Genomic DNA, 22,665 nt, shown 5'->3' with positions numbered 1-22,665 from the left:
TTTACCACATAACTCAAACCAATCACTTATAAGTGGATGCCTTAATGAATGTAATATGCTTATGGTGTATAACTGAAAGAATTCTGAATCTAAAGTCAGACAAATGGAATTAATTTTGTGACACAAGATTTCCAAATCTGCAAAAGTCTTTTAACTTCTTGGAGCTTCTGTTTCTTTAATATCGACGAAGTCATTCCTGAAACTTACATAATTTCCATGGCAATAAAATGAAGTGAGTAGAAGTATGTTGCTTGTTGGAAAATATTAGATAAGTGTAGCACGTTAACTAGTATAATGATGATACACTTTCAGTCACACATGAGATGTAAACTTGTTTTTCTGTGTAACTGATACAACCTCTTTTTGTCTTGAGCATAGTGCACACCAGAGATGAAGACTGAATTTTAGTCAATTTAGAAAATAAACCATGCATTATCTAACAAGGGTCTTGTTGGATGACATAAGAACTATTGCATGTATCTTGCATATTTCTAGGAATTTGAACCCCTCAAAAGTCAAATATTAGAAAGTTAACATCTTAGCACTGTGTTAGGCAGAGTTGCATACAAAAAAATATAACTTGAAAAAAAATCAGATCTTCTATTTTTATTTTTATATTAATCTCAATAATTCTCAATCATGAGATGTTCTCTGACTAAATGAATACTGACTATTTAAAATCGAATCACCTAACCACATACATATGAAAGTTTTTTAAAGAGATGAAAAGGCATTCCTATATTTTATTTTAGTCACGCTTTAGTTATTGAGGTTATCTTTAATGTTTTTTTTTTAAAGGACAGTAAAATAGACCTTGTATTGTCTCATACACAAACTCAAAAAATGAAAATTATGGAACTTTCACTGAGTCAACTATAACAGATATGACTTGTCATAGCCCTAAAATCTCTCATAAAATTTATCCTGAGCTAGCAAGATGGAGATCATGTTTTAAGACTTGCATCTGATTTTAGAAGCCCATTCTCCTCTGGCTTTCAGTCTGATGGCAGATATATAGAGTCACATTTTTCAGGTATGGCTTTAAGAATGCAAGCAGAAGACTCTTAAATCCATCTCACTAACAGGTTCACTCTTAATTGAAAATGCCTCTACATTGAGATTCAGAAGTTTCATTAATATTCCAGGGTTAACAGTAGCACTAATACATTGTACTCAACTTTACTTCTTTTATACAAAACAATTTCATTGTGCATTATGGTCCAGCACCACACCTCTGTAATTTAAAACTAATTTACAGTTTTCGATATGAGAAACTAGCACACAAATGTTTTAATAACTGTTGTCTATTGTAATGGTTGTTTTTTAGATTGCTAAAGATCAGGTTATAATGGCTATAGTTTTCAAGTAATACTGATTTTGGGATTAATGAAGTTTTTCTATTTTATTGTTTTTTGAAATGTTGGATGACAAATTTGGATAAAAATATATTTATCATATTTAACTCATTTGGGGAAGAGAAAGTGGCAGGAGGCAAAAATAGTTATATCGGTAATCCTAAATATTGTTTTCCAGGTATTTTTATTACTTCCTTGTTCCTGGACCTAGTGCAGAATTGTTTCATCAGCTCCCTTATATTTGGATGTCGTTACAAGATTTGTTCTGGCCTATGGTTTGTGAGTATAGAGTGGTACATGTAATTTTCAGCCTGGATACTATAATTATCAGTGTGAGGCAGTCCAGAACTTTATTTTTGTACTGTACTTTCTCTATTAAGGAAATGTGTATCATAGTACCCAGAAGACACAAAAAAGCATGTAGTATAACCAAGAAAGAAAACTCTGCTTTAAGTCAGTAAGATGTTGGTGTTGTTTATTATCTCAACAAAACCTACCCTATCTCAGCTGATTAATTATTAGAATTGTTGCACTGCCATAACAAACACAGTCTACAATCTATAGAATTGGCTTGGAGAGTGACAATGAGCAATAAAGGATATTTTTGTTGCAAAACAGAAAGATAGTTATCTGTGTTATGCAGTTATAAAAACTTTTGAGTCAGAATATTGAATTACACATGATAATGTGGAAGCCATTTAATATAGCCAATGAACTTCTACCTTCAAGGGCAGAGACTAGAAGACAAGGTAACTGGATGCATTGATTCCTATAGGCTACACCTGAAAAAACAATTGCAAGCTTTAGAGGAATTCTCCAGAATTCAGTGAAGATGTTTCAGTTTAAGAAATGTAGAGAAAATAGAAGAGATCTAGACATTATGGGACATTTTAAATGGGGAAGACACAATAGCTTACAATTTGTAAAACCTTTGACAAACATCAAATCAAGGAGGTAACGGTCACTTAGATTGTTGAAATCTCAGCATGTATAAAAGAGAACTATGTATGACAAATATGACTAAGATGGCCTTAACATTCTCTTCAGATTGGTTAAACTATAGACAGGTTTCTTCCTTATTCTAGATTCCATATATTTTTCTTTCTTTTTCTTTTTTTTTTTTTTTGGTAAGAGTCCTTACTTTAGAAAACTTGCCATCAAAAATTAATTCTCTACTTTTTGGAGATTTGCATCTTTTCTCAGCACCTTGCTAGTTTTAGAACCCAGGAATGTCTTTCTCAAATAACTTGGAGCCATCCTTTTGAAATGTCTTCATCCTCTTAAGTCATTTACAATTTTTATTTGTTATTTGATTATACCTCAAAGTTGGGAAAAATTAAGAAAGAAATATATGGCCCCTATCTTTTAGTATTTGTGGGACAATAGAAGCCTCACTTTGGTAACCACCAATTAGCAAAGGCAGGTGGCCTAATCACATTGACAAATTTCCCTGCTAAAATCTTCCAGAACATTTTTTTACTAACTCAACTCAGTGCTTGAAAACTCTCCTGCTGGAGTTTAATCTCTCTTCATTCTTGTAATAATATAGAATGAAGACTTCATTGCCTGTTAACCTGCCTGGCACATTTTTTCCTTGACAGCTATACAAAATGACTGAAGAAAAGAATCTGATAAATACGAGATGGAAGGTAAAATCTGAATAATGAAAAAGATGTCAGAGAACACTTCAGAACTTATGTAGAAGAATTAATGGGCACTAAATCTATTTAACTTGACTTGTAGCATCAATCTTCAGAGAAAAGTGATATTACAGAAACTACAGTAGCCAAGCAACTATTTGGATGTTTCTGGCTTAACCAAAATTGTGACTTGTGCATGGTCAGTTATACCAATAATTATCAAATGCATTTGCACCATGATAAAAAGCTTTCTTTTAGAAATAGACATGTCTCATAGTCCTGTGACATTTACAAATGTAAGCAACAGGAAAGTATCAAACTCCATCTTGCAATTTATTAATTTATTCTAAAACAGGATTTTTCAAGGAGAGTTCTGCCTAATGTTAGGATTCTAGATGTCCTTAGGTGACATGGGTGATCCTGATATGAAAAAAACCTGATATTTGGACTTCAAGTGCTTATATGATGCTAATATAGTAACTACGCAGCCCTACTTAAAATTTTATGTTTCATACTCATATGGTTGTGCGCAGTCAGACCATGTTCTTGTATTTGAATCTATTTTTATTTTTGACATGAAAAAGGGGAGACCACAAATAATGGGTAAGTGCTGAATTTCACAGAGGGAAAAATGGTAGGCTTATAACATAGCTGCTGCCTCCTAAATTGCCTCCTTCACTAGCCTCTTATATCCAACTGAGAGACACACTTCAGTAAGCAGTCTCTACTAGTGTAATAGAAAACTGGAGGAAACTTTTATTATAAAGAAGGAATGTTTATCTATTGCAACTCAGCTCCTTCCCTGTAACAATGCTTTTTTGCAGGTATGGTGAAGCATAGAATGGGTAGGTTAGAAGCTATAGTGTAATGTTGTTATGTTTTTTTGTAATTTTTCATTAACTTTTCATTTGTATTATATTTTATATGATATTGAAGTTTATGTTTTATGAAGTATCTAACCATTCAAATGTAAACAGCAGGAAAGTAAACAAAATCCATTTCGCACATTTTCTGAAGTAAACTGAAGAGATGGAAGAGGAGAATTCTAATCCTAGGACAAGGACAATTCTAGTGAGGTGAGTGATAGGTCTATAATGAAGAATTAAAACGTACTTACTAGTGTGTAAAATTAGGAAGAGTGAAATACTAGGAACAGTGCAGAGTGATAAATTGAAAGCTTTCCTTTTTCAAACAATAAAATGAATCAGTGCGTGAATAATATGTCACATATGCTGGAAATGTTTTGTATATTAAACTGAAAAACAACAGGTCCTTTATCTTGGCTGATTAGTCAACAAATTTCACCAATATATTTTATGCTGTAACATTAATAAAATCTGTAAGTGATTGTGAAATTAAAGAAAATGTTTTCTGTTATAAAGAGCTGACAGAAATAAGCAAAGGGCAAGATATATTTAAAGTTTTCTCTTTATATCAGAAAAGAAATGTTCTAAGAGAAACTATGTTGACATTTATACTGAGGTTGCCCATCAGTGGTTTTCTATGAGAGTTGTTGCCTCTATTATAATATTAAAAAAAATTCTGAAATTCTCATGAATTTCAAACAAACTGTTTTCTTCACAGAAAAGCATTGCGGCATAAATTCTTAGAGATAGAATGAAAATATTCTGGAAGTTGCTACAGAAATGGTCATCTTTATTAAACCAAGATCTGTTTATTTGAAACTATTTAAAATTTTGTGCAAAAGCCAGGATTAAAAAAAAAATGAATTTCATAGTACATTGAAAAATCCTGTGGCTTTACAGGAAAAATTCTCAAAGAGTATATTTTAGGGAAAAATGATTATGGGAGTACTTTTAAGGAAATGATAGGCACAAATGTAAAGGTAGCACAAATAAGAAATGAATCCCTTCTAGTCTAAGCTAGTGAAACTGGAAGGTTATTCATTACAACAGCATAATTTAGTTCACATGTATCTAAACACGATATAAGAAAGATAAGAATTACAAATATGATCAGGTTATTTTCCCAGCATACTAACCCAACAGAATATTCTTTCAAACATAGGATAGCATCTTATTTTAAGTAGAGGAATGACAAAAATGTTTAAGTAAAAGCAGGGCCTTTATAAGTAGTGACACCTAAAGTTGTCAAGTTTATTTTTAGGAAACGTAACAACAGAAACAAAAGAAAAATGCAACGAATTACAGCATATATGGCACATTTCAAGCAACAGCAGCAACTTCAGATAAACATATATTTAGAAACAAAAAGAAGTAGACTGCTATCACCTAGCACAACTGCTGTTTTAGAAATTGTTCCTCCAAGTTGAAACCTACACTTCTCTTTATTGAAATTCATAGTCATGCATAAACGGAATATTGAGCCATAGATCAAAACAGAAAAAGTCAAATTACAGAGGTGTGGTTACATTCAAACTGGTCTGCTTGATTAAATATGTAACTTTCAAAAATGAAGTATCACCTTGTCGTGATTAGTTTCACAAAGCCATTATGCTTAGTAAAACTTCGTAAATTCTCAAATACAACATACCGCTTTTTTTTTTTTTTAATGTGGCTTTTTTCTCATTTATCTGTACCTACCCAATACATTCTTGGAGGTTAAAATTTTAATTTAAAAAATTAAATTGCAAGTGTACCTAAGAGAACCCTGGGATGTTACAGGCTAGCTAAACTAACGTAGCAGCGGCGGCTCCGCAGAGGGGCTGCGCGCGGCCCCGAGCGCGCTGAAGCGAGCCCGGCCCGAGCCGGCGCGTCCCCGGGGCCCCTTCTCACCGACCCTCATTCCCCGGCTCCAGGATGGGTGCGCGCGCGTCCGGCGGACCCGGGTGAGACCGGGTGCCTGCTGCAGTTGCTCGGGCTGGTGGTTCTGGGCGCTCAAGAGGCGCGGCCCCGGCAGAACAGGGCCTGTCAAGAACAGCCTCCGCCACAAGCTCAGCGGCGTCTGGCAGAACCTCGGCAACCTGTTCCAAGTGCCACGTGCGCGCAGCTCTGGAATTCGTGACAAGGCGGACCGACAGGTTTCTGTTGGGAGTGGCTATGTTTGTGGAAACCCTGTGGAAAGTTTGGGCAGAGCTCTTGGGAGTTCTCGGACTTGATGGTAGGTGTGAGAACATTGATCTGAAGGCTCTCTTCATTCCGGTGCTTCTCGAATTATGAGAGGGGAACCCCGGAGGGGTAGCACTTTCCTGGAGGCTCAGCGTTAAAGAATCTGCCTGCCGATGCAGAATACAGGCTTGATCCCTGGGTGGGAAGATCACCTGGAGAAGCAAATGGCAATTCATTTCAGTATTCTTGCCTGGGAAATCTTATGGACAGAGGAGTATGCGGGCTGCAGTCCATGGGGTCGCAAAAGAGTCAGAGGCTACTTAGCAGCTGAACAACAATCCAGGGCGGGTAGGGCTTCACTTCTTGGGGTTGCAAAAAAGAGTTGGACACGACTTAGCGACTTAACAAGACTAGCGAAAGCCTTCATGGATAGTGATACATGTAAAGAGATTTAGAGGTATTGCCAGTAGCCTTGGTTACCGGAATACAGACACGACTGAGAAGATATGTCTCCAATTCAGTAGGTTGACAGATTGCTAATATAAGTGATTACAATTATTAATTTTATAAATTAACTGTCTCGTTAATGATTCTTAATATTATTCTCAATAATTATTAATTTTATCATTGCTGCCTGTGTCCAATTTTGTTTTTGTTTTATAGGAATGCGCCATTTCATTAAAAATCATATATCTTGGAAAACTGCAGAAAAGGAGACAAGGTGTGGGTCTTTTCTCTACAATGTCTGGGTATTGGAGCATGGGAATATTATTTAGACTTTCCTAAGCAGATCCCCTACTAGGATTCTCTTAAGCAAGTGAGGCAAAATGATTATAAAAAATGTTGGAAATAGTGTATTAGATTCTCATTGATGGTATTATCATCAGATAATAATGGTCAGGTCCTGTCCGAACTTTTTTTGCTGTGTATCCTCCTTTGGTTTCTCCTCAGGAGTGGGGCCCAATCCAGTTAACCAATCACTCCTTTTGCTGACAGCTAAGAAATTCAAACAGTATAGTGCATGTTTAAGAAAAACTAATGCTAGAGCTGTGTAAAACAAAAAATAATTCAGAAGAACATAAAAGAAAATGTCTGAATTTCACACAAGCACAATTCCTTGAACTCACCAAATTGGTCTACAAAAATCTCTGATAACTAGTTTATAAAAAGTGTATAGTTTTATATCTATATAAAACTATATATCTATAGTTATATTTATATAACTATAGTGTATAGTTACTATATCACAGCTATCATTATACACTAAGTAACATCCAGTTGTTTTAACACAGAGAGACTGTTTAACTCCAATACAAAGACTGAAAAATCTTTAACTCCTCAGTTAGACTCTAGCTTGATTATCTTATTTTTAGTTATTTGTTATATCAAGTAGTAAATTTAAATTATATGTTAAGATAATGCTAGCTATTGTAAGAAACACAATTTAATATGGCTCAAACATGATAGAAGTTAAGGTTTCACACATATAAAAACTAAGATGTTATGTTCCTGAAACCCTCCAAAAAATAATTGAGGACCCGGACTCTTTCTTCTTGGAGCTCTCTCTCTTTTGACACTCATCTAGGAGAAGGAGAAAAGAATTATAAATTCCTGCATGTGAAAAGCTTTTATACTCAGACCTGGAAATAGCACAGATTCATAGTTCACTAGCCAGATTTTAGTCATATGATCATATCTAACTGCACACAAGCTGGGAAGTATAGTTCATTTGTGTTCCCAGAAAGAAGGGAAAATTGGTTTGATGAAGAGCCTACCAGTATGGCTCAGAGGTTAAAGCATCTGCCTGCAGTGCAGGAGACCTGGGTTCGATCCCTGGGTCAGGAAGATCCCCTGGAGAAGGAAATGGCAACCCACTCCAGTATTCTTGCCTGAAGAATCCCATGGACGGAGGAGCCAGGTAGGTCCACGGGGTTGCAAAGAGTCGGACAAGATTGAGCAACTTTACTCACTCACTCATTCACTTCATATATCACATGGTAATTCTATTCAATCAGTTATTTACCCTACAGTCAGAATAAACATCCTAAAAATGGAAATCTGCACATGCAACTCTCTGAACTTAAAATCTTTGATGTCAGTCCATTGTCTTCCACATAAAGTCTAAACTCAGTAACAGTATTGAGGAAGCCCACTAAGGTCAAGAATCTTCTAAGCTCTTTAACCTCATTTTTTCTGCATACCAAACTCCAGTTTTACAAAACAAATAAATAAATAAATACATAAATTTGCAGTCTATATCCTCACATGTAGCCTCTTGCAGATACTATTAGTTCTATCTGCAGTGCCCTTTACCCTCTACCTCACCTTACTAACTCCTATTTTTTCTTCATCTGTTAGTTCAGAATCATAATATAGCAAACATGTATAGATTACATTCCTTTCCTATGTGCTTCCATACGGTTTGCATTTACATTGTTTCATGCAACTTCCTGTGTAATGAAACAGAAATATTAATAGTTACTTTTGAGTGTACCCCAGATCTCTTTTCTTCTTGTACACTAAAGAAGATTCCTACCCACTAAAATGTAAATATTGGCATTTTAGGAATCACTGAACTAAAATGGACTGGAATGGGTGAATTTAATTCACATGACCATTATGTCTACTACTGTGGGCAAGAATCCCTTAGAAGAAATGGAGTAGTCCTCACAGTCAACAGAAGAGTCCAAAATGTCTTGGGTACAGTCTCAAAAACAGAGTGATCTCTGTTTGTTTCCAAGTCAAACCATCAGCATTACAGAAATCCAACCACTAATGCTGAAGAAGCTGAATGGTTCTATGAAGCCCTACAAGACCTTTTAGAACTAACACCAAAAAAAAAAAAAAAAAAGGATGTACTTTTCATCATAGGAGACAGGAATGCAAAAAATGCAAAAGTAGGAAGTCAGAAGGTACCTGGAGTAATTGGCAAGTTCAGCCTTGGAGTACAAATGAAGCGGGGCAAAGGCTAACAGAGTTTTGCCAAGAGACACACTGGTCACGGCAAACGCCTCTTCAACGACACAGAGAGAACTCTACACGTGGACGTCACCGGAGGGTCAATACTGGAATCAGATTGATTACATTCCTTGCAGCTGAAGATGGAGAAGCTCTATACAGTCAACAAAAACAAGACCGGGAGCTAGCTGCCCCAGAATCAGGTCATGAACTCCTTATTGCAAAATTCATACTTAAATTGAAGAAAGAAGGGAAAACCACTATGCTACTCAGGTATGACCTAAATCAAATCCCTTATGATTATACAGTGGAAGTGACAAATAGATTAAAGGGATTAAATCTGATAGACAAAGTGCCTGAGAACTATGGACAGAGATTGGTAACATTGTACAAGAGGCAGTGATCAAAATCATCCCCAGAATATGAAATGCAAAATGGCAAAATGGTTGTCTGAGGAAGTCTTACAAATAGCTGAGAAAAGAAGAGACGCAAAAGTCAAAGGAGAAAAGGGGAAGATATATCCATATGAATGGAGAGTTCCAAAGAATAGCAAGGAGATAAGAAAACCTTCCTAAGTGACCAATGCAAAGAAATAGAAGAAAACAATAGAATGGGAAAGACTAGAAATTTCTTCAAGAAAATTAGAGATATCAAGGGAACATTTCATGCAAAGATGGGCTCAATAAAGGACAGAAATGGTATGGACCTAACAGAAGCAGAAGATACTAAGAAGAGGTGACAAGAATAGACAGAAGCACTATACAGGAAAGAACTTAATGAAATAACCACAATGTATGACCACTCACCTAGAGCAAGACATCTTGGAGAACGAATTCAAGTGGGCATTGGAAAGCATTACTATGAACAAAGCTAGTGGAGGTGATGGAATTCCAGCTGAGCTATTTCAAATCCTAAAAGATGATGCACTCAATGTGAAATGTGAAAGTGCTGCACTCAATATGCCAGCAAATTTGGAAAACTCAGCAGTGGCCACAAGACTGGAAAAGGTCAGTTTTTATTTAAATCCCAAGAAGAGCAATGCCAAAGAATGTTGAAACTAGTGCACAATTGCACTCATTTCACATGCTAGCAAAGTAATGCTTAAAATTCTCCAAGTTAGGCTTCAAAGGTACATGAACTGAGAACTTCCAGATGTTTAGGATCGATTTGGAAATGTCAGAGGAACCAGAGGTCAAATTGCCAACATCCATTGGATCATAGAAAAGGCAAGAAAATTCAAGAAAATCATCTATTTCTGCTTTGTTGACTATGCTAAAGTCTTTGACTGTGTGGATCATAACAAACCGTGGAAAACTTAAAGAGATGGGAATACCAGACCACCTTATCTGCTTCCTGAGAAACCTGTATGCAGGTCAAGAAACAAAAGTTAGAAGCGGACATGGAACAACAGACCGGTTCCAAATTGGGAAAGGAGTATGTCAAGACTGTATACTGTCACCCTGCTTATTTAATTTATATGCAGAGTATATCATACCAAATACCAGACTGGATGAAGCACAAGCTGGAATTAAGCTGGGAGAAATATCAGTAACCTCAGATGTGCAGATGACACTACTTTTATGGCAGAAAGCAAAGAAGAACTAAAGAGCCTCTTGATGAAGGTAAAAGAAGAGTGAAAAAGTTGGCTTAAAACTCAACATTAAAAAAAAAAATGAAGATTATAGTATCTGTTCCCATCACTTCATGGCAAACAGATGGGGAAACAATGGAAACAGTGACAGACTTTATTTTCTTAGGTTCCAAAATCACTGTAGATGGTGACTACAGCCATGAAATTAAAAGATGCTTGCTCCTTGGAAGAAAGCTTTTGAACTGTGGTGTTGGACAAAGCTTTGAGAGTACATTGGATTGCAAGGAGATCAAACCAGTCAATTCCAAAGCAAAACAATCCTGAATATTCACTGGGAGGACTGATACTGAAGCTCCAATATTTTGGTCACCTAATGAGAAGAACTGGCTCATTAGAAAAGACCCAGATGCTGGAAAAGATTGAAGGTAGGAGGAGAAGGGGCTGACAGAGGTTGGATGGCATCATTGACTCAATGAACCTGAGTTTGAGCATGCTCCAGGAGATGGTGAAGAATAGGGAAGCCTGGCATTCCGTAGTCCATGGGATCACACAGAGTCAGACATGACTGAGTGACTTAACAACAACAAAAGAAGATTCTGGGTTTATGTGTTCACTTACTTTCCCTTTCTCTTCTTTGAGATAGAATTTCACCAATCAAGAAGGTACCTAAAGACTTTTGAGAGTAAAATCAAAAATTGGAAAAGACAACAATTAGGCATATTCTCTCAAGAATAATTGAGAAAAAAAAGTATTTTCATTACCCAATTACTAGTAGATGATAGATAAAAAAGGTACCATGTAATGACAACAAATTTGGAAAAGTAGGGAAGATGTGTTGGAGAGATGACAATTGTGAACCAAAGGCATGTGGCATGAGAAACTGTAAAGTGATTTGGTGTTAGAAGAGATTGTTGCTGCCTTTGTTCTTGCTGCCTTTCACATTCCTTCAGGGGTGGGAAGGGAAATAAATATCAGAATTAATATTAATATGCTCCTTGAACAGGAAACCACTGTGCAACTGATCTACATAGGTCATGATTTCATTTTTAAATGAATAGCTTTTTAACATTTTATTTATTCATTTAGTTTGCTATTTTTTGGCTGTGCTAGGTCTTTGTTTCTATACCCAGGCCTTCTCTAGTTTCGGCGAGCAGGGGCTACTCTCCAATTGTGGTGCGTGAGCTTCTTATTGCAATGGCTTCTCTGGTTGCAGATCACAGGTTCTAAGGCACATGGACTTCAGTAGCTGGGGCTCCCTGGCTTTAGAGTTCAGGTTCAGTAGTTGTGGTGCACAGGCTTAGTTACTCTGCAGCATGTGGACTCTTCCTGAAGTCTTTGTGTATGTGTGTGTGTGCGCGCTGCTTTGCTGCTGTCGCATCCAACTCTTGTACTAGGGACAAAACCAGTGTCCCCTGCACTGCAAAGCAGACTCTTATCCATGGATTACCAGGGAATGGATTCGTAAACTTTTTTCGTTTAGACCTCAGTGTAGTTGAATTCTAGTGCATTGCCCATTGGAAACTCATAAAAATTCACTGAGATTCAAAATAGAAGATTTTCAAGGAGAGCTAATATCATAGATTAAAAAATGCAAATATAAATTCAGTAGCCTTAAAGCTACATGTGCAAGGAAAAACATATACATGGATTATGTGGGAAGCATTTATTCCCTCTCATTTTTATAGAGAAGAGGGGTATTGCACCCTCTCTCAAGAAGGGATTATTGGAAGAATAATATAGTATTATATTGGAATACTATTGGAAGAATAGAATAGCACTGGAAGGATAACTCTAGTCTAGCCTTCTCTTCTCACGGCTTGCTCTTTGCCACAGAAGGATTGATTCATAATTGTTGAATCTAAGATAAGGTCCAGCTTGCTCACCTCAACCATGTTTCAATACTGACTGAGAAATGTCTCTGCAAGTGATAGTTTTCTTTCTTCCCTTATTTTTCCATGCAGTAAGTACTAGCAAAGTTTCAGAAAGAAATTATAAAATACTCTTCTGCCTATCCTGGGAGCATTAAGAAGAAATAATAGAAAACGTATTTTTTCTTTGGATTCAAACAATATTCTCTGACCTAGCTTTAAAGGTAATATAGCTAATTTAAGTATATTTTTTCATTTTGATTAGAAATAGGTGCAATTTATGACCAATTATTATCCTCAAACTCCCCCCACCACAATATTGTATGTACAAAGTCAAAGTTTTAAATTATTAAATTGTAATTGGAGAGGGACTTTCTACTTTGACCTGATTCTAAAGTTTTCCACATTTCTGAGTGATACGGAGTCAATTTTATAATACATCTCTAGTTGCTTAACACCTTTCATTTAAGAAACTCAAAATTTGTATGAAAAAAATGTCTGCTTAATGGTGGGCCAAAACACTGAATATGGCCTACTAGACTGAGGGAACAATGTGGCTGAATGGTAATTCTCCTTCTTTCAGGTAAAGCTCCTCTTGCTTCTATCAGTAGAATCTCTAGTAACAACTCATATTTGCAGTGTTTTGTTATAATAGACTATACTTTGTTAATTCTAATCCCTAGCAATTATGTACATATGATAATGAAGAATAAGTTTTTAAAAAATAGTTAGTATGACAGATTCTGTTTATGAAAAGAGATAGTGGTTTATCTCTTTGCCTTGGAGATAACCATGCTTCCAAATCTAAAGAAGTTAAAGCATTAAAGATAGGTCTTTCATTTCATGTATCACATAGAATGAGAAATTTGTCCAGCAATTCTTCACTTCTTTCCAATTTCTGATTTTTCTATCTAAGAATTGGAACAGTGTGAATTGAAATAAAATTGAAAAAGGTACAAGTGCCTTTTCTTCCTATATTGAGGTTCACTTTTTTATACATAATATAATCTATGTGATTTGCCCTAAACCCAAAGACAGTATTAAAAAACTCAAGATTTATTGAGTTAAGGTACTAAATAGTTATAATGATTAGCTAGCAAAGAAATGAGAGATATAAGAAAAATTATTAATATTAACTTGTCTGAAAAGTATTATAAGAAAATTACTACTTTGGCATTAATGACTTTATCAGAGCCTAATCTGAGACTATAAGGATGAAATTATTTGATACTATTAGCTAATAAAAACAGAATTTCATATATTCTGATTTTTCTCAATAACCTCTCCAACATGAGGTATTTTTAAATATTCCAAAACTGTTTATATCCCTACTACCCTCTAATATGTTTGGATATGTCATATACTTGCATAATATAATCTAACAAAATACTAATTTTCTATTGACATATATGCCTGGTAAAAGTGCCTCAATCTAGTTGTTTCTGATCATAATAAAATTTATGAAAGCATATACTGGAGTAACTAATTTTTTAATTGGCTATAGTCTAAGGTATTGAATATGTTAAATAAATTATCTGTATATATATTATTGTGGTAAGCCACATTACCAAAAATTTACCTAAAAGGGTCATGATATATTGATATTTAAAACTATTTGAAGTATATGTTGTAGAGAATTTAATAATATATGCCATCCTACCCAAATGAAATTCACTTTTAAAAAGGAGAACTACAAATTTTTATATCAATATCAGAGGGAAAATAGTACAGCACCTGTGGTATTAGAATAGTGAAATATTCAATAGAATCCAAAAGGTAATTTTAAAAGAAAGATAAAATGAAAGTACCCTCTATTATTTATGTGTGATAACACAGATAATGTAGAGTGAAGCTGTTAAATATCAATACAAAGTTGAACACAACACAACTATAGTCTATTGACATGTACAAAACTTTACAAGTAAAAATAATGCTTCAGAAAAGGATTTCACACATCCTAGACATCAAACACTTGCACAGAGTCAAAGGTAGATTATAGTACACTGCGACACATCAGTTAGCACTCTGTTAAAAATGAGCAGTTAAAAGGCAGTTGTGATTTAAAAAATTAATTTACTCATCAAGTCTTACAGTGATTCAGAGGTAGCAGAAGAAATACTGGTCTTAGATGTGGAGTGAATATGTGTGAGTATGTATGTATGTATACACATATGTGTATACACGTTGTATATAGATATGTTGTGTACTGTGCTAAGTCACTTCAGTCATGTCTGACTCTGCGACCCTATGGACTATAGCCCTCCAGGTTCTTCTGTCCACAGGATTCTCCAAGCAAGAATATTGGAGTGGATTGCCATGTTCTCCTCCAGGAATGGAACCCATGCCTCTTATGTCTCCTGCATTGACAGGCGGGTTCTTTATCACTAGGGCCACCTGGGAAGCCCAGTATACAGCTATAGGACACTTTTACTCCATTCCTGTTGTTTGGCATGTGCGTATTTTTTATGCATGGAAAGTCAGTAGATAATAACATACTAAGTCTCAGAGAAGTTAAGAAGTTTAATTAAGACCACCCAGTACACATTTAGTAAATTGCAGACCCAGTGGTTGAACTAATTTTAATCTGACTCAAATGTCTTTGACTTTTTCTACTATGCTACTCAAAACACTAATGACAATTCTGCCATTGGTTGACTCTCAAACACTTGCTAACATGTAGATTCCACATTTTGGGATGGTCCCAAATGGCCATAAAGTAAGCAACTGGGAGTTAGGAGGAGATATGGGCAAAAGAGCCAATTAGAAAGAGGTTGAATAGCTATTAGCTAACTCTTTTCTTCTACTGCCAAATACTCCTATCATAAGGAATTGTGCCATAGAAGGCTGCCAAAATTTTCCCCATCTTATCTTCCTCATACATCTCTGAGATGTTTGTTACATCATACTTTGCCTTTTCAAGATGCTCTCTCAAATTCATGTTAAGCAGATATCAATATTGAGATTTGGGGGGGGGGGCAATGGCAAAAGACATTTTAATTCATTCAACAGATAAGAATCTAGAATGTGCAAAGCACTGCAATGTAAGAGAGAAGCATAGTCCAGAATTTAAAGTGTGTGGGATGTTAGATATTAAACAAGAACTGAAAAATAAGCTGCAATGCTATCTTATTATGGGCTTCCCTCATAGCTCAGTTAGTAAAGAATCTGCCTGCAATGCAGGAGACCCTGGTTCCATTTCTGGATAGGAAGCCTGAGAATAGCTAAAAGATCCATCTGCAATGTGGGAGACCTGGGTTAAATCCCTGGGTTGGAAAGATCCCCTGGAGAAGGGAAAGGCTACCCACTCCAGTGTTCTGATCTGGAGAATTCCACGGACTGTATAGTCCTTAGGATTGCAAAGAGTTGGACACAACTGAGTGACCTTCACTTTCATCATGCTATGGACAAGTCAATTACTTCATTTCTTGGCCATCAGCCCACACATCTAGGGCTATCAACCCACACATTCTGGTCAAAAACGTTTTCAGAAATCAGCTTTATTTTTTTTCCTGAAATTGGGCCACACCTGGTGCCAATTGCCACAGATTGTGCTTCACTGAGCTTAGAGCCATCTCTGGAAGATAAAGAAGCAGTACTGGGTGAAGAGAAAAGTTGCCATGGGATATAATCTCAGCAGAAAATCTCAGCTAACTTCTCTGATGCTGGATAGACTTCCACAGTTATCCCCATATAGGGTGAGGGTGCTAGGCCCTCATACATGTGATTTCATGTGAGCTACGCTGGGTGGAGGGAAAGGTCCTGGGAGTGCTGACTCGTTTCAGATGAATCGGTTCTTAAAAGGCCTGACAGCTGAGGGTTGTTTGCCGCTAGGCTTCCTGGGAACTAAATAAATACATCTAATGAAGTATTTGGCAGAGCCTCAGTATCTCCTTGACGAGGTGTCTCACAGAGCATCAGAGTGTTCTTTCTAACTGCTAAGCCAAGAGGGACAGGATGACTGGCTGTTTGGGTTTGGAATATCAGCAGGATGATCTGTGCTGGAGGTCAGTGTAAGTGAATTTTCTGTGTACATATGATCAGTAAAGCCATGATCTGGTTATCTCTCTTCCCAAAGGGAGAAGGGAGATACTCTGAGAAAGAAAGGGTCTCAGACTAGGACTTGGAATCGCAACAAATCAAGGAGGGCATACTATTTTTGTTCTTGAATCATGTGGGTGGGCACTTAATAATTTGGAGTTCAGAGAGCGTCAGGAACAGAAAAATTAAATAAGAAATGCTATATTTACCTCAGGTGGAAATGAGGTTTCATTTTAAAGAACATGAATAAGTTTAAAGGTGAAATGATCATATAAATAGAGGATAAGTCTAGTGCCTTTCAGCGGCTGAGTCTGGGAGATCTTAATCTGAATAGGTAAGAAAGGTAACAACAAAAAAAGAATTAATATTAGTATCAAATGGATTGTATTGTTGCTTGAAATATATGTTCTTAAAATTATGTATGACTACAACCCTGACAAACTCATTTTGAGTCTTTTCCCAGTATATTTAGAACAAATGGATTCAGGTGTTAGGGAGTTCAGAAAGAACTAGAATCTCTGTTGGTGCTCCTTCAAATTATACTTTAAAACAAATGAATGGATTCTTATTTCACAACCTAATGTAGCTACTTTTAGAATTAAGGGAGGGATATGTTTACCAGGAGGACAGGATAGGTTTGATGGGCAATGTAGAGGGTTTTTGGCATTATTTGAACTCTATGTATCACATCATATATATAATATCTTATAGAAAGAATTTTTAACTTTTAATTGTGATATATATTTATATATTTTATATATAGATCAGATTTTTAACTTTTCATTTTGAGATAATTATAGTTTAACTTGCAGTTGTATAAAATATAGAGAGATCAGCTATACTTGCTATCCAATATTTCTCAATTGTAAGATATACATAGCTGTAGTAAATATCACAATTAGGAAATTGACAGCAATACAACCCACTCACCTGATTCAGATTTCACCAGTACTACTTGTGTGTGTGTGAGAGTGCTTGTGCATGCATGCATTTAGTTCTGTACAATTTTACAATGTTTTTAACATGTCACTATGTTTTTACAAGTATATGTAAATGGAATTTGTATTCTGACCTTTGAAATTCAATTGAAATGCTTTTTTTTGAAGAAAAAACAAACTCCATGTAAATTTGATGTAATTCCCTGGTAGCTCAGTTGGTAAGGATCTACCTGCAATGCAGGAGACGGCGGTTCCACTCCTGTGTCGGGAAGAATCACTGGAGAAGGGATAGACTACCCATTCCAGTATTCTTTTGGGCTTCCCTTGTGGCTCAGCTGGTGAAGAATCTGCCTGCAATGCGGGAGATCTGGGTTTGTTCCCTGGGTTGCTAAGATCCCCTGGAGAAGGGAAATGCTACCCACACCATTATTCTAGCCTGGAAAATTCCATGGACTGTATAGGGGTTGCAAGAGTTGGACACTGATAAATGACTTTTACTTTCACTTAGGATTATAAAAAGTAATTTATAGAGGACATACCCAGGATAAAGGGAACTTTTTAGTTTATGATACATAGAGATATTATTCCAGGATGATTGGCTTCAGCTTTTTATGATGCATCTATGCAAAATATGTATTATTTTAAAGAAAGAAGGTAGTTACACCTAATGCCTATATTTTAGTATCATTCTAACTTTTATGTTAGTAATTGCTGGTAGGTAAAGATGCTCTGATATTTTAGTTTTCCAAATCTTATATCACTGTTCAGATGAGGAACATGTGTAAATCCATTCTAGATGGTTCAAAGAGGAATCTGACTTGTTTAATTTTCTCAGGACACAGTTTTCACTACAAATTTTGAAGGACAGAAATAAACATACCATGTTTATGTGTGTGTATGTGTTTGTATAGACACCACATATGTGCATTCGTATGCACATAGACACACAAACTTCAGTAAGCTATTTCTTCTATTTCATGTGAAAGTCAATGTTTATGTGTCAGTATAATATATAATTTTCTGCTGAGTACGCAAAATATACATGAGGACATAGATCTCAAGAACTAATGCTCTAATAGGACACATGCTGAAACTCATTATTTAGATTCTAGTCAACTACCTTAAAGGTCAAAATATTCCATATGTTTCACATAGTATATTTTCCTTTCTTTTTTCATATATGACTAGTATTTTTTCCTGTACTTAATTCCTTGGACAAACAAGATTCTTAGACAAAAATGAGGCTATATTTAAAGTCAGCATAAAGGAATTTGATTATCAAATTTGATTGTACTTAGAGACTTATATCAATACATTTCACCATCTTACTGTTTTCTAAACCATAAGTGAAAATCAAATACACTTCTGTGCATATCTTGCTTGCCTTCTAAACTCATAAAGCAAGAAGTAGAAAATAATAATACTGTTTCTAGTGAGGGTTTTCAGAAGTAAAAAATTAGATGTACTATAGAATTGCCATAGATTATAACATTAATGTAAGTTCTTAATTCATGAGTAGGTTAAATTTTTAAAAATAAAATCCTTAACTGCAACTGATCTAAAATTCTCTTTAGTTGATACATTTGGAAAATATTTAGAGTATTTTGTGTCCAATATTTCAAATATAATTTTGACATAGTAATAGTTTCTTGTATCTTTGAGATGAGAAGGAAAACAAAAACATTCAAGATGTTATTATTTTAACTTTCTTTTCAGACCGGTATAGATCAATGTCATCGTGAGAAATCAAAAAGCACTGCATGTGTTGAGAATTTTCATACCGTATCTGGATATATCACCATAAAGAGATTGTGCAGAACCTTTGTTCCCATTTTTATAACTTTGCATATTGCTGAATATATCTAATAGGATGTTATTTAATGTAGTTTGTAAAATTCTTTAATAAATGGATGATTAGATTTATACAAATTTGGAGAGAATTTTGGTTACCATTCATGTCTTCAAAATCTCCATATATTTAGGCTCTGTTATATGTCAGTGAATTAAAATATTACGCAGAACTACAGCCTCATAAGAACTAAATATATGAACTGTGTTTTTCTGCATTATTGACATTATACTTGTTTATTTGTTGTTAGCAATTATGTGTTGCTTATAGAGGAGATTATATAAGATATAAATATAGATTTAATTTAAAATTCATGGGGAAAACCATACGATTCAAAAGGAAAAGCAATCTTGACATTACTGAGTTATAAAAAGACTATAAATACAATTCTTAAAAACATGGAAATATAATACAGACCTGAAGAATGACCTTATTTACTATTAAATTATTTGCATAATGCTGATAAAACATTTGCTAAGTTTTAACTCACATACGGAGTTAAAATGCTCTCTTTAAAAAACAATTTAATACATCTGCATCTCTTGTCCTACTGATTTTTGTAAAAGAGTAAATGCATTAGCTACTGCTGGGCAGAAGCTTAAAAGTGGATCTGAAAATGCTATGAAATTCACTATTCATTTGGATAAAGTTTGAATTTTAATTTCAATAACCTCAACTGAGAAAAAGGAATACTATTAAATCATGATATTATTTGGTTTTTGTTTAATTTATGTATTCACCTACTCTTGCTGATTAACTGAGTAGTTAAAAGCTGTCAGGAAAAAAAAAATGTAAAACTGAGCACAAATTAAATTTGTTTAACTACTTGAATTCTGAATTCATATCAGTGTGTTTTGACAGATATAGAAATGCTTCAATAAATAGTAGAGCATTGATTATAATTTAATTCTTATGAGACCTATATGAATATATAATACTGGAAGCTATGTTTTCCTTTTCACTATTAATGGTACCAGTCAATTCTCTTTCATTGTTTTTTGTTTGTTTGAGGGAGGTTGAAGAAGGAAGGTATGAGTACTCAAATAACTTAATGAAAATTAAATTTAATAGAATCTAAAATGGAAATATATTTGCTAGAGGAAGCAAAAAAGGTTGCTTTCTTTCAAGCCTGAGACATTGGGCTTCTTAAGGCCTGAAAACTTACATACTTTATGTAGTTACATGGTAATTTATATTAATCATGGTACATAACATAAAGTTGATTAATTAATATTTATATAATTGAATTTTAAGTGTTCAGTAAACCGAATTGTGAAATTGACATTTGTTTATACCATAATTTGGCCCAAACAAAAACGCTGCCATCAAAGGACAATCTATAATCTTGATGGTGTATTTTCTACCTAACTCAAATTCTTTAATGCAATGACTGATATAGCCATCAGTAACAGCAAACTGTCCCTTGTAACCTATGCAGATAGATAAGATTATCATAATCCTTCTATTTATGATTTTATTTTTTTCATGGTAAGACTAGCACTTTAAAAAATTATTAGAATATAGTTGATATGTTAATACAATGTTGTGTTAGTTTCAGGTGTATGAAGTGAAAGTCGCTCAATCATGTCCGATACTTTGAGATCCCATGGACTGTATCCATGGAATTTTCCAGGCCAGAATACTGGAGTGGGTAGCCTTTCCCTTCTCCAGGGGATCTTCCTGACCCAGGAATCGAACTGAGGTCTCCTGCATTGCAGGCAGATTCTTTACCAACTGAGCTATTAGGGAAGCCCCTAGTTTCAGGTGTATAGCAAAGTGAATCAGTTGTGCATTTATTCACACTTTTAAGATTCTTTTCCCAGAAATGCCATTACAGCATGTTAGGTAGAGTTCCCTGTGCTATATAGTAGATCCTTATTTATTATCTATTTTATATATAGTAGTGTGTGGTATGTCAATCCTAATCTCCCAATTTATCCCTCTCCCTCACCCTCTGGTGACCATAGTTTGTTTTCTACATCTGTGATTCTGTGCCTGTTCTGTAGATAAGTTCATTTATACTTTTTTCTTTTTTTTTTTTTGATTCCACATATAAACAATATCATATGGTCTTTCTCTGTCTGACTTCACTCAGTATGACAATCTCTAGCAATATGACAATGACATATTGGTATAAATGGCATTATTTCATTCTTTATTATGGCTGAGTAATATTCTATTATATATACTACCACATCTAGCAGTATACCTAGTCTTTCAGTGCATCAATTAGTTGACCTAAAATGGTGATAGCACAGGAATGAACACACAAGTCAACACAAATGTTTCAGAGATGCTTCAAGAAAATAATTTATTTGTTGTTGCTAAATATAATCCATAAATTCAGAGAAATCTTATTTGAAACTACATGAAATAAGATAATAATCTAAAGTTTAATACTAGAAAGTTGGATGACATTGAAATGAGTTTAAGTAAAATACTCAGCATCTCAGTAATCACATGGTTATATGGGAGAAAGACTATGAAGACAAAATCTTGGACTAAGAAAGAAAATATAGCTATATTTAAGGATTAACTATTATTGATATGATAATATGCCACCTGCTTCTACATATATTTCCTCATCTGTGTACCTGATAATTTCAGAACAGTATTGACACCTTAATTCTAGATGGTAAAACGATATTTGAGACTTGCTAAAGATCACATGGCTAGTGTGTGGTAGAGCCATAATTTTAATTCAGGTTTTTCATTCTAACTCCAAATTTATGACCTTGTACCATGAAGATAATTTAAACTTCAGATAGGTTAAAGAAGAGAGATAGAGAAAATGTACACACATACTTGTCATTTCTGGTGCTCTGCATTTCCATCTGTGTAGCTTTTTTATCTGGTATTATAGTACTTAGACCTGAAGTCTTAGGCCTTTGAATTCTCTTGTACTGAAGTCTTACTAGTGATGTATTATAGCTTGTATATGTGTGAAATCATCTTTATTTCATCTTTTCCTTTTTCAGTGGTTCATTCTAGCTATAGATCGCAATCAGCTGTGGTGGTCTAGATTGGCATCTCATACTCATAGATGCAGAGGTATGGGATGGCTGCCTATATGGGTCCTGGTTTCTAGTAAGGAAGTTGGGAGGGAGCAGGGAGGGACTTAGATTGCTGGCAGAAGTATACACAAATACCTGTGGGGTGATAAGTGGTGAAATCTGCAGGGAGTCTGGGATGCCAGTGATGACTCTTGCCTGTCTTCAGTGACAGAAACTCGAGAGTTGTCTACAGAGTAGATGCCTGAGAACTGTGATCATTCCCATTGTTTGGCTAATATTGGTAATCCCTGTTTTTCTTCCTTACTCCTAGCCATCTCACTTATGTCTCAGTTTTGCTGTTTTGTAGCTAAATTAAAAGTCGTAAGATGAGGGGAGCTTTGCCTAG

At 35.1% G+C, this 22,665-nt stretch overlaps 1 long non-coding RNA gene across 1 annotated transcript in view; it reads left to right on the top strand.

Annotated features, from left to right (window-relative positions):
• The window catches only part of LOC136148675 (uncharacterized), an 86,628-nt gene extending 66,566 nt beyond the window's left edge, over positions 1 to 20,062 (top strand). The window contains exon 3 of the long non-coding RNA XR_010659548.1: positions 19,134 to 20,062. This is a non-coding gene — a long non-coding RNA (uncharacterized lncRNA). The remainder of the gene's footprint in view (positions 1 to 19,133) is intronic.
• The last annotated feature ends 2,603 nt before the right edge of the window (positions 20,063 to 22,665 follow it).

The sequence above is a fragment of the Muntiacus reevesi genome, chromosome 17 (genome assembly GCF_963930625.1).
Source record: "Muntiacus reevesi chromosome 17, mMunRee1.1, whole genome shotgun sequence".
In the NCBI taxonomy this organism is placed as follows: Eukaryota; Metazoa; Chordata; class Mammalia; order Artiodactyla; family Cervidae; genus Muntiacus; species Muntiacus reevesi.
Note: the sequence above shows the minus strand (reverse complement) of the source record. Positions and strands in the feature narration are given on the sequence as shown.